We start from the raw sequence: 13330 nt of genomic DNA on the forward strand, positions 1-13330 counted from the left end.
AGGAGCGTGCAGTGGGCGGCTCTGAGGACTCAGTGTCTGCTTTTTTCCTTTGAAAGGATGCAGACTACAACCGAGGTTTGGGATCAGTGGAAGAAAATCAAAGAATGGATGGGATTGTGCCCCAGGGGATTTTTTTAAAGGCAAGATTTAGAGAAAGCATGACTCAATTAACAGAGGAAATTTTATTTTGTTTCATTGAAGATATTACAAAGCTAAAATAAAAACATAATAATAATTGGTGTTGGACATATAGCATACATACATGCAAAAAAGTTAATCTAGACCACCAACTTACACCATACACAAGTATAAACTGGAAATGAATAAAAGACTTAAACATAAGTGGGTAACCATGAAAATCTTAGAAGAATCCATAGGCAGCAAAATAGCAGGCATCTGTCTCAGCAATACCTTTACTGATACAGCTCCTAGGGCAATGGAAACTGAGGAGAAAAGAAACAAATGGGATGAAGTCAAATTAAAACACTTCTGCAGAGAAGAAGAAGCCAACAAATACAAGAACAACAACAACAACAAAACAAGGAAGTCCACTGCCTGGGAGAAGATATTTGCCAATGTTATATCCGATGAGGACCTATTCTCCAAAATTCATACTGAACTCATCCAATTAAACAAAAGCAAGATCAACATCCCAGTAAAAAAATGGGCACCACCAGCACGAAGGCCCCCTCTGACTTATGGTGGTCCAGTCCCTGTGATGATTATTACAGCCACACAAGAGATGGATATGATGGGGGCACGGCAATTACTCCAGCAGCTGACGAGACACTCCTGTAAGAGGTTCTGAGTGTGGTGCTGGCGGCGATCACAGGATACACCATGTACGCAAGAGAGAGTGATTCATGCAGTACAGTAGCTCACCTGATTCGGCACTTGGGGAGCCAGGGGGGAAGCCCCTGTGACAGAAGAATTAGAGACTGAAATTAAAAATGATAAGGTACCGACAAAATTTTATTGTAAAGAATGTGGCTTCTGTTATTTAAGGTGACTAAAAGGAAATGGTAGGTTTGGGGGAAGCATCAAGAATTCTAGTTACCATTATGAAGTTTCAGGATTGGAGGCAAGTTTTGAATTATACCAGGTTGTTTCATAAGTGCTGATTTAAATTACAATATACTTAAATGTTTAAATTTTACATATTGTATTGTTAAAATATTCAGAATATAAGCACAACCAACAGACCAACAGAGGAAAGACACTGGGAGTGGGTGACGAGAACAAGTGACTAGGAATAGGGGAGGCCAGGGGGAGGTCAGTAGAAAAAAAGAAAGAGACATATATATTACTTTTTGTAAAACCTTAAACACTAACATTACAAAAAATTTTCAGAAGAAAGTGTTCTGCAAATGGGATTTCTTGTCTGATTTTATGACAAACACATAAAAGCAATCTGTTTGGATGGTGAGTTATATTCATGGCCCTAAATTTCCCAGGGTGTCTATGACCATATGTGCATAAAGTCTATGAAGTGAACTGTATACAAAATGAAGCAGTGTGTTATTTCGTCATGGCATGCTGCCCTGTTTTCCAGTTAGGGAGGGTAAACAAATGAGGTATTCTCCTTGGAAAACCTAAATGGATAAAGGGATTGAAGAACCTCTGACAAGGCTGCAAAACAAGGATTCCTCCAGCTCTGTGGCCCACACTTTGCCCCCTAAGATACTGATAAGGAGCAGGCCGATCCCAGTGGCCCCAGGAGGAAGAGGAGACCTTGGGGAAATAGGAGATGGTGGTGAGCAGCAATAGGGCAATGTGGCGTGGCAGCGCAGCAGCCTAGGCCTCAGCATGAGGAAGATTCACAGACACCTGTGGAAAGGAGTATAGGAAGAACATGTCATGGCAGCCCCTGTTGAGGGGCAGGTGGAAAGGCCTGAAGGTGCTGTGGGTGGCCTAGAGGGAGAGTTCAGAGGAGGGGCTGAGGTAATCTGCTTTGACTCTGAGTGACAGTGGACATGCACACTCTCTCCGCCTGCCTAAGCCCCCCTGCCTGAGCTGGAATTGCACTGCCCTTGTTGTACTGGTAGTTCCTGTCACAGGCACACACCCTACAGCCCTGGTGTTACAGGCTGTTTCCCTCCCAGCATCCAGGTGTCCCTGTGAGAGAAAACTAATGGCCCAGGAACCTGGCAGCACACCAGGGGAGAGCCCAGGCAGCCCCTCCTCACCCGCCCTGTCCACTCTGGGGACCATCTTCCTCTCATAGTTCTCCAGGGGATTGAGCCACAGGTCCTTGCTGATGATCTGGTAGGGCAAACAGGAGACCATAGGGACCTGAATAGAATTGCAAGCACCAGGTGGACACAGGAAGCTGCATGCTGGCATGGCCAGTGACATCCCACCTCAGCAATCCTGCCAGATCCTGCCACGCTGTTGTCAGAGAACCAGTAGAAGAAGCTGGCGCTGTTGTCCTGGAGCCTGAGGCTGTAGGCTTCTCATTCACAATGCTGGTACCACTGAATTGGAGTGGCACTGGACACCCTGTATCCTGCAGGAGAGGGGTATGTGAAGCTGGGCACATGGCCTTCCATCCCTGCCCACCACCAGCTGCAGCCCATACAGGGAGTCTCCTGTTACTTGTGAGAGTGATGAGATCCTCCTTCACAATCACATGGTTGTGGAAGTAGGGGTTGCTGCGGAAGTACAGGCTAATGGTGCAGCAACCCCAGGGATGCCTGACTTCCCTCACCTGCAGAAGGAAAGTGGATCCAGGGAGTGAAATCGCTGCCCAGGGCTCCAGCCTGTAGCTGTTTTCAGAGAAAGGCCACTTCCCCACCTGCCCTCCACCACTCCCTGGAGCAGGTGGACTGACCTTCAAATTGATCATGTGACCAAGGATGTTTTCACCTTGGACCCTGATCATTGCCGACAACTCTGGGTGGTTGACAAACTGCTGTGGGTCAAGCAACCTGCACCTTGGGAGCTGGGCATGGACCAGCTAGAAAGAGCAGCCTGGCCTGGCCTCTCCTTCCCTTAAGGCCACTCCTTCTCCATCAAGGGCAGAAAGGGGCACAGCACCACTCTGTTTCCTGACAGACCCTGATGCCCACCAGACTGTGTTGTGCTGAGGGTTTGACAGGTTACACATCACACATTCATGCTTCTGACTGAGGAACTGGACATACAGATGGCCTGTAGGGCACTGTTAGTCCCAGAAGAGCCCGTGCAACCCAGCCCTGTCTGTGGGCATCAGCCTCTGGTGTATGCGTGCCTCTGCCTTGGAGCTCTGCCCCTGGACACCCTGGTAATGCTTCTATGGTGCCTGTATAAGACAGAGGGTGTCTCCAGGATCCTGGGCCAGACCGGGGCGCACTGCCCCTAGCTTGTCCTCAATGTTCTTTTCTAGGGGAACCATCCCCGCTTACACGGTTCTCCTGCACTGTCCCATGTTCCTTGTGATCCTGCTCCTCTACCCTCAAGGATACAGCTGTGAGCCAGAACCCAGGGATGCGCCGGATATTGAGGCTTCTCCGTTTGAAATAGGGCTTGAGCCTCTGCCGAGTCCTGCACCTGAGCCGAGAGAAGGCCCTGCTGGCTTGCTCGTTCATGGGCTCCATCTCCAATTGAAGGGCCTGGAGCACCTCCAGAGGGGACCAGGTTAACTTGGCCCTGGGCCCTGACTGGGCCTGCTCCTGCTGCACTGGCTGCTCTTCTTCTGGCTTTGCTTTGGGCTTGGACTGAGGCTCCACCTCTCCCACCTGTTCCACTCCCTTCATGGTGCCCTCCACTCCCCCTGCAGGAAAAACTGCTCTCCTGCAATTAATTGCTCCTCCATCCACCCGTCCTCCAGGTGGTCACTCCCTTGCGGGTCACCTGGAACCTGTGCCTCCAGCCTCAGCTCTTCACTCACCACCTCCTCCTGCCTCCCCCCGCTGCAGATCTGGGAAATCCTCCTTCCCTGCCCACTTGGCCTGCCATGGCACCACCTGCAAAAGGCCCTCTGTCCACAGGATAAACTGAGCCTGTGCCTGGAACACCTCCCCCAGGCCCTCCTTGTCTTCCCCTTGCTCCTCACTCTGGGTTCCCTGCTGCACCTCACTCTCCTCTCCCTGCACACACTGCTCTTCAGACACCCAGTCCTCCTCTTTCCTGCACTGAAGATCAAGCCCAACATCCTGGCCTGTGTCCAACCTCCGCTCCAGGGTCTCAGCCTCCCCCACCTGCATGAAGTCCTCCCACTACAGCCCCAAAGCTGTCCTCTGAACCTCCTGTGCCCTTGTGTCCTGGGTATCAACACTTTCCTGCACCGAGGTGAAGCTAAAAGCCTCCTGGATCATCCTCCTTGCCCTGTCCTTCCTGGTGCAAAGGCCCTGGGGAGCCCTGTGAATCTTCAGGCGCCCTGCAGCTGAAGGCCCCCTAGTGGAACTGAGAGGAAGCGCGCTGCCCCCAGGAGCCCCTCAGTCTCCCAACACAGCCTGACTCTGGATGCCCCCTGGCTCTGAGACTGGTGCTGTGAAGGAGCAGGTGGTGCAGAGCCTGCTGAGTCCAGGCAAGGTGCTTGCTCACTGGTGCATGCAACCAGGCCCTGGTGTGCTGAGTGGGGGCACAGTGGGCTCATGCACAGGCGCTGGTCATGTGAGCATGTGGTACAGAAGGCACCTAGCCAGGCCCAGCCTGCTGTTTCTGGGTGGGCTCCACAAAAGCCTCCTCTAATCACAGATGGGGCAGTGGGCGTCACCCTGCGAAGCCCTGCCACTTACTCAAAGCTCTGGTGTAGATAGTTGGTAGACTCAGAGGTATCCTATTATTAGCCTGAAAGCTGAGATTTTGCAAGCTTAGAAACTTGACCTGACTGAAAAGAAGGAAGAAATGGTGGAACTTGAAAATGACTTCAGGTTTTCTCACTGTGCAGAATAAAGTCAAACATTGCTTCAGTTAAATATTTTAGCCGTTGTTCTCCCCACATGAACTACAATAATAATGTGCTTTGTGTTGATATTTACTGCTGTGTTGCTGACAATTACCTGGAGGAGAAGTTAAGGTGATTCAATGGCTTGAAAAAAGTTTAGCTAAATCTGATTGCAGGTCTAATTAAGCAAGTTTATTCCATATATATATATATATATATATATATATATATATTTATATGGCTAAGTTGACTCGTGCATGTGTGATACATATGAAGCTCTTACTGGCGCCAATTGCATGAGTGTGTTTCAATTTGTCATTGTCAATCTGCATTTGATTGACACTGCTATTATAGAGAAAGGGCAAATAGCAGTATTAAGGTATTTCTTCTAATTAATTTCCTTTCAACATGCACGAATCCATGCACCTGGCTACTGGTATTCTAATAGTGGCAAGATATCATCCGTGAATGGTAATATTCTATTGGGCAGGACATGCCAAATTGGTTGCACATATCTATCCTATCTAATAAAAGAGAAATATGGTAATTGGCGTACGACCGCTACCCTTCCCATTGGCTAATCAGGGCGATATGCAAATTAACTGCCAGCCAAGTTGGAGGTTAACTGCCAACAAAGATGGCAGTTAATTTGCATACATATGTGCAATGCTAGGAGGCGAAAGGGGAAGGAGGGAAGAAGCCGCCTGCCCTGACTGCAATTGGAAACCCAGTGGCAGCCAAGAGCCAGAGAACCGAGCTGCTTTTGCTCAGAGAAGCCAGGCTGCCTTTGCTGGCTTCTGTGATAGGAGGACCTGGCCACCTTTGCTGGCCCTGGGCCAGTAATCGGAGAAGCTGGATGGGGCAGGGAAGAGGCAGATGTCTGCCTCTTCCCTGCCCAGCGTGGCTTCTCAGATCACTGATCACCAGTGATGGGAGAACACCCAGAGGCGGGGCCAGAGGCCAGGCTGCATAGCTGCCTGGGGACACCATTTGGACCCCAGGGGCGAAGCAGCCAGGCCCCAGCAAGAGACCCAGAAGGCGACCCGGGTGCTGGGGCTACATCGCTGCTGGGTCAGAAATCCGGTGCCCAGGCTGAGGAGACCCAGGACCCAGAGCTGCGTTGCAGCTGGGGCACAGGATCCGGTGCCCAGGCTGAGGAGACCCAGGGCCCGGGGCTGTGTAGCAGCTGGGGCACGCCATCCGGTTCGGGGGCGATGCAGCCAGGCCCGAGAAGGAGACCCAGAAGGAGACCCAGGGGCCTCCCAAGAGGAGAGTCTCCATGGCCAGATGGCGTGGTGTCGGGGCAGGAATAAAGACCCGAGGTGACTCAGATGCCTGGCCACAGGGTTAGTCCAGCCAGCAGGGCCTTTCAGTTGGGACTGGGGTGGGGGTGGGGCAGGGAGGCAAGCTGGAAATAGAGAACTACAACTCACAGGAGGCTTAGCAGCCGGGCCTGGGTGCCTGGCTGTGAAATCCAATGGGCTGTAGTTTTGCAAGCCACTTTAAACTAGAGGCTTGCAAGGTTGGAAGTTCTGCGCCTGGAGCCAGGGAGAAACGGAGCTGGAGCAGAGAGAGGGGTCCATGGCAGCCGTGGGCTTTGAGGAGTTCTCAGCACCTCCTGGCTGGGAGCTGGCGCTGCCTCCGCTGAAGGTGGTCACATCCTGGAGAGCGAGCTTGAGACCGAAGTGGAGTTCCTGTCTGGGGGTCTGGGCAGCTCCAGCCTCCAGGAGCTAGAGGAAGAGGAGGAGGCAGCCTGAGGCTGGCAACAGCGGCGCCAAAGGGAACTTAATCGCAGGAAGTACCAGGCGCTGCAGGGAGACTGAGCAGGCGAAGGAGTGGGTCCTGAACAGGCTCCATCAGATATAGAGGATAACATGGAGACTCCAGCAGGAGAGGAGGTTCCTCATGAAGGTGCTGGACTCCTACGGTGACAACTACTGGGCCAGCCAGTTCACCATCTTACTGGAGGATGAGGGCAGCCAGGGCACAGATGCCCCCACCCCAGGCAACGCTGAGAACCAGCCTCCAGAGAAAGAGGGGCTGTCCCCGCCCAGGAGGACGCCAGCGCCTGCAGAAGCCAGCAGCCTGGCCCCTGGCGAGGGGCCCAGGGGTTGGAAGAGGCGGCGAGTGCCACCGGAAGGGGGCCAGGCGTGAGTCCCGCTGACTCTGGAGCTGGCCCCCATGCAGATAAAGGTGGAGGAAGACTTTGGCTTCAAAGCGGTCGAGGCTTTGGACTCAAGTTGGGTTTCTGGGGGCCAGACAAGTAGCTGCCCTACCCCACCCTAGCCAGCTCCCCCTTTGACTGACCCCCCAATAAACAGACCCCATGCTCTCCTTGGCAAAAAAAAAAGCTTATAGAGGCATGCTTTTAGGATCAAATAGTATAAATATAGATGTAACAGGACAATAAAAAGAGAACCTGGATATGATGATCACCTGAATGCTGCCTCTGTGTCATTCCTTCGTTGCCGACTCCATCCACACCTTTGGGAACCCCCGGACCTACTGAGGCAGGGCCCCAACATTCCTCTTCTTATAAGGACTTCAGTGAGATGGGCTAAGGGTCCCACTAGAACTGCCTCAATTTAATCTAATCCCCTCTTTAAAGATCTTATCTCTATACACAGGTACATTCTGAGGTTCTGGAGATTAGGATTCTAACATACATTTTGTTGATTACCCAAATCAGCCCTTAACAACCAACATGTTTCAGAAAGGAGATTCCTACAGGGTTATTTACCAAACATTCAGAAGTATTTTTAAAAGAGCTAAGTCCCTAGCCCACTGTGCACGCCCCTCCTGGCGAAGAGGGAAGGCCTGGGTTCCAGGCGCCGGAAGAAAACTGGTGCCAGCAGCCAGGGGAAGGGGCCCTCAAGGGGCCCCAGATTGCGAGAGGGCACAGGGCAGGCTGAGGGACCCACCCGAGTGCACAAATTTTTGTGCACCGGGCCTCTAGTGTGTATATATATATATATATATATATATATATATATATATAAGCATAAGCAACATTATGAGTGGTTGGTACGATGCACACCGACCACCAGGACGCAGACGCTCAACACAGGAGCTTCCCCCTGGTGGTCAAGACTCTCCCACAGCGAGAGCATCACTCAGCCAGAAGCCGGGCTAAAGGCTGGAAAGTGCAGCTGTGACAGCCTGAGCCTCTGCTGCCTATGTGACAAGGCTACGAACCAGTGGTGGCAGGTGGAGTGGGGCCTGGATGAGCGGGAACACAGCACCTGGCTCCAGCTTGGGCTCCTGCCCGGCTGCCTGCCGTTTTGTGCACCGCTACATCCCTCAGGAGGTGTCAGACCTAACCTGGCAGTCCCACATCTCCCAAGGGGTCCCAGATTGCGTGAGGGCGCAGGCCAGGCTGTGGGACGCCACCAGCGCTTGAATTTCGTTCACCGGGCCTCTAGTCATTTTATTATTTATCACCGATTTAGCATGGTTCTCTTCTAATGCTGAATAATTTAAAGGTATAACCTGAATTTTGGTAATGATGGCCATATAGATTTTACTGCTCTTTAGTGGTATTATTTAATGGCTTATATGAAGGGCACTAATCTCCTTCAAAATATGAGAAATATTACATCTCCCACAAACAGTACTATGTTTCAGTGCTAATTCTTTCCACTAATGCCACTAAATGAGCCTTTCACTAATTTTCTTTGCTCACTAGCTCATCCAAAATTGAAATGGGCAGGCTGCTTGTCTATATTCAAGTGCAGAGGCATATTCTTCTTAACTACACTGATGCTATCAATACTTTCAATTTTCCAACATAAATTATAGTGAGGGTCTCAGTGTTAGATTTTAAAACATCTCTTTACTAATATGAATAAGTCACTTTTACCTTATTTCTTCACAACGATGTGCACGCTCTGATTTGGAACTTGCAATGCCTGACTCTTTGAAGTGTGCCTTCCCAACCTTGTTTTCATTAAAAACAGACCATCTGAATCCACATTGGTCACTTTTCAGCCTGTTGAGATAATGTAGACATTGCTTGGGTTATGTTGGACTCAAAGTACATAGGTTCTGGATACGTCTCCATACCCCATTTATTTATTTTTTAAAAAAGTTTGATCATTTCTACGTATGTACATATATGCTTCATGGTTTTTTTTATTATTATTATTATTCTTCATTTACCACAAGTAAAGGTCAGGAATTGTTATCTTTCTTTTAATTTTTTTTTTTTTTTTTTTTTTTTTTTTACTGTTTCACGCCATTACTGCTGTGTATGTGTACTCCATGTGAGTGACATACGTGCTTATGTAGGTGGGTTCTGACTTACGCGAATATTGCATTACATCCCACTTCAGGAACGTGTCAACAATGTAATGTGAGGAACTACAGTAATTGCATCCTATTGATTCAGTTGTAGTTATTTGGTCTCCACATTTCCTCAATACGTATATGATTGTTGGAAGCACAAAGTATATCTTTATATACTTATTAGAGGCCCGGTGCACAAAAATTTGTGCACTCAGGCCGGGGGGGGGGGGCCTCAGCCTGGCCTGTGCCCTCTCACAGTCTGGGACCCCTTGGGAGATAACGACCTGCTGGCTTAGGCCTGCTCCCGGGTGGCAGAGGGCAGGCCCAATCTCTCGGTGCAGCCCCTGGTTGGGCTCAGAGCAGGGCCCACTGGGATTTGGGGCACCACCCCCTGTCATGCACAGAGCAGGGCGGACTGGGAGGTTGCGATGCCACCCTCAGTCATGCTCAGAGTAGGGCCAATTGGGGGGTTGGGGCACCGTCCCCTGTCACACTCAAGGCAGGGTCGATGGGGAGGTGGTGGCACCAACCCTTGTCATGCACAGAGCAGGGCCGATCAGAGGGTTGGGGCACTGTCCCCTGTCACGCACAGAGCAGGGCTGATCAGGGGGTTGGGGAGCTCGCCCCCCCCCCCACCTGTCATGCACAGAGCAGGGCCCATCAGGGGGTTGGGGAGCATCACCCTGTCACTAAAAGAGTAGGGCCGATAGGGGAGTTGGCACAACACCCCCTGTCACACACAGAGCAGGGCGGATCAGGGGATTGGGGCGCCACTCTCTATCACCCACAGAGCAGGGCCGATCAGGGGGGTTGGGGCGCCACCACTGTCACACTCAGGGCAGGGCCGATGGGGAGGTTATGACTCTACCCCATCACACACAGAGCAGGGCCCAGTGGGGTTGGGGCGCCGCCCTCTATCACCCACAGAGAAGGGCAATCAGGGGGTTTGGGCGCTGCCCCCTGTCATGCTGATCCTGGTGCTGGGAGGCATATTATCCTTTTACTATATAGAATAGAGAACTGGTTCATGGGTGGGGCTGGCTGGTTTGCCCTGAAGAGTGTTCTGGATCAGGGTGGGGGTCTCCACTGGGGTGCCTGGCCAGCCTGGATGAGGGGATGTTTGCAGCTGGTCACACACCCATCAGGGTGGGGGTCCCCACTGGGGTGCCTGGCCAGTCTGGGTGAGGGGCTGAGGGCTGTTTTCAGGCTGGGACTGAAGCTCCCAACTGCTCCTTTTTTCTTTTCCTAATTCTGGGCCAGCTTTAGCTCTGAGGCTCCAGCTCTTAGGCCTCTGCTCCTGAAAGCAGGTATCTGGTTTGTTTTAGTTCTCAAAACTCTGTATCAACCCCAGCTCTGAGATCCCAGCTGGCTGAGGTTTTGTTTAGCGTCTATATTTGTTACAATGTTTGAAACTGCAGGCTCAGAGGCCTGCAGCAGCCGGCGGGGAACGTTGGAGTCCTCCGTCACTGAAGCAAGCAAGCCTCATGTTAGGTTCAAGCTGCCTGGCTGCCGGCCGCCATCTTGGCTGATAGTTAATTTGCATATTGCCCTGATTAGCCAATGGGAAGGGTAGCGGTCGTACGCCAATTACCATGTTTATCTTTTATTAGATTAGATGTGTTTCTTAGAATTATCATTCAATAAAAATAAATGCCTTGTCCTTATAAAAAGATCTGGCCTTATAATTGAATGGCCTAATACATTTTAGAATAGGGCACCATTACCAAAGTTTCTCAGAAGAACACGTGTTGAAATGAAGAGTATATCCTGCCAAACCCTACTTGAAACAAGAGCCTTAGTTGGGATCCATCATGATCCAAACAGAGACAGAAACAGTAAGAGACATGGCAGGTTTATGTTACTATATGCCTACTGAGCATGCCTCAATGCACATTTCCTGATGGTGCTATTGATCAGAATGTGCACTCACAGGACATTAGGGCCTTCATGCACAACTCCATCCTGAAACCACATGAAAGAGAAGCCTATTGGACAAGAATGTTAGCAGGGACTTTACAATGCAGAGGGATTCTGAAGAAGATTGAAAAAGGTGGCAGAACCCTAGCGAATTTGGAACAGTGGACAGATCACTGGCCTTCAGACTGAAGGGCCCAGATTTGATTCAGGTCAAGGGCACTTACCTGGGAGTGGAATAAATCACCAGTCTGGGGCATGCAAGAGGAAGCTGATCAATGAATCTCTCTCATCACTGATGTTTCTAACTCTCACTTGCTCTCCGTTTCTCTCTGAGATAAATAAAAATATTTTTAAAAAGAATGGTGGCAGAATAAGTGTATGCTGCAAGGACATGCTCCCAGGAACAAACTGATATTCCAACTAAAATACAGAACAACTTCCTGAATAATCAATGGAAAACTCACAGGAGAGAACCCTGACACCCGAGGACCGAAGGTGGAGGCCACTTAGACACTGGTAGGAGGAGAGGAGGCTGGAAGGGGGCGGGCCTGACACCCACAGACAGCAACTGAAGTCTCGGAGAGATATCTCAGCTGTGGAGGACTGCCACTGAGAACTCTGGGTCTAATCCCCAAGCTGCGCCTCCTAGCAGAGAGCACCAGAACTGAGGAGGGTACACATATAACCTGTGGATGTGAATAGCAGCAGGGCACTGTCTGCCAGGGAGAGACAACTGGAAATTCAGGCATCCTCTTAAAGGGCCAACACACAAACTTCCCTGTGGAGCCACACACCTTGTGCCCTGGCAAAGGGAGGGTGAAGCGGACTGGAGCTGTGAGGGAAAAAGCCAGAACTGGGAGTCAAGGTTACCAGCTCAGAAGACAAACACTTCAAGTTCCTGGGAGAAGTCATTTCCTCATGCAGCAGAGAAAATCTCTCCCATGCAGACATTTGCTTTTCCTGGAGGGGACACAATTAACACACACTACTGGTAAACACCGTGCCCTGAGGGCAGTTAAGAGATTATAAATAACAATTAACCTCCAGGCAGAGGCAACTGCCCCACCCTGTTGAAACAAACTCTTGTCACAGCTGATGACCATTGCCTTGGAGGCAAGTGAAGTTGGAATCCTATCAGTCTATAGACAGAGGAGATCTCTGGAGTCTTTGAGTCTTTGCCTGACCGAATTAGTCAGAAACATACTTTAACAATGTCCTGCACTAGAGACTGAGAGGCATATAGGATCCACCTAGCTCCTCACCACAAACCCAGACAGAAAGACAGAAAGAGGAAACAAAGAAACAACCCCCAATAACAGAACTAGAGAATTCTTCAGATATAGAGATAGATGAAGCACAGAGCAGACATTTATCTGAATCTGACTTCAGAGTTATGAGGGTAAAAGAGCTCAAGAGCATGAAAAAAGATATAGTGACTATGAAAAGAACAGTCCTTGATATAAAATGACATAACACAAATAAAGAACACATTGGAAGGAATAGGCAGATATTAGGGAAAGCTGAGGATCAATCACTGAATTAGAACAAAGTTAAAAATATCACCCAATAAAAAAAAAGACAGAAAAAATAAGATTTAAAAAAAAAAAACAAACAGGAGGACCACTTACCTAACAGTATTAGAATAGCGAGAGTGACAAAAGAGGCAGAGGAGAGAAAGGCATAGAGGTCTTTGAAGAAACAATGGCAGAACACTTACCTAACCTGATAAAGGAAAATCCCACACAAGATCAAGAGCCAAAGAGAACCCCAAAGAAGAAGTACCCAAACAAACCCGTGCCCAGACACATCATAATTTAAATGCCAAAAATTAAAGACAAAGAGAGAATCTTCAAGGCAGCAAGACAAAACTGTTAGCTATGAAGGAGTTCCCATAAGGCTGACTCCTGATCTCTCATCAGAAACTCTACAGGCCAGAAGAAGATGGCATGAAGTACTCAAGTTAATGGAAAGTAAGGATCTGAGGCCAAGATTACTATATCCAGCAATTCTTTCAATCAAAATAGACGGTCAAATACAGAGCTTCCTAGACCGAAAAAGGCTGAAGGAGTACATCATCTCCAAGCCAGCTTTACAAGAAATGCTAAAGAGATTGCTGTAATGAGAAGGAGAAACAGAGTCAGAAAGTTAGCCACACAGAAATGAAATGGAAAGAAATAAATACCTATCAATAATAACCCTAAATGTAAATAGGTCAATGCTCCAATCTAAAGGTGTAGTGGAGCAAAATGGATACAAAAACAT

At 49.5% G+C, this 13330-nt stretch overlaps 1 pseudogene across 1 annotated transcript in view; it reads left to right on the top strand.

Annotated features, from left to right (window-relative positions):
• The first annotated feature begins 6448 nt into the window (after window positions 1-6448).
• The window catches only part of LOC308512383 (centriole and centriolar satellite protein OFD1-like), a 67670-nt pseudogene continuing 60788 nt past the window's right edge, over window positions 6449-13330 (top strand). The window contains exon 1 of the transcript in view: window positions 6449-6977. The product of the transcript in view is annotated as a centriole and centriolar satellite protein OFD1-like (transcript). The remainder of the gene's footprint in view (window positions 6978-13330) is intronic.

Source organism: Myotis nattereri, assembly GCF_964212035.1.
Source record: "Myotis nattereri genome assembly, chromosome: Y".
NCBI classification, from domain to species: domain Eukaryota; kingdom Metazoa; phylum Chordata; class Mammalia; order Chiroptera; family Vespertilionidae; genus Myotis; species Myotis nattereri.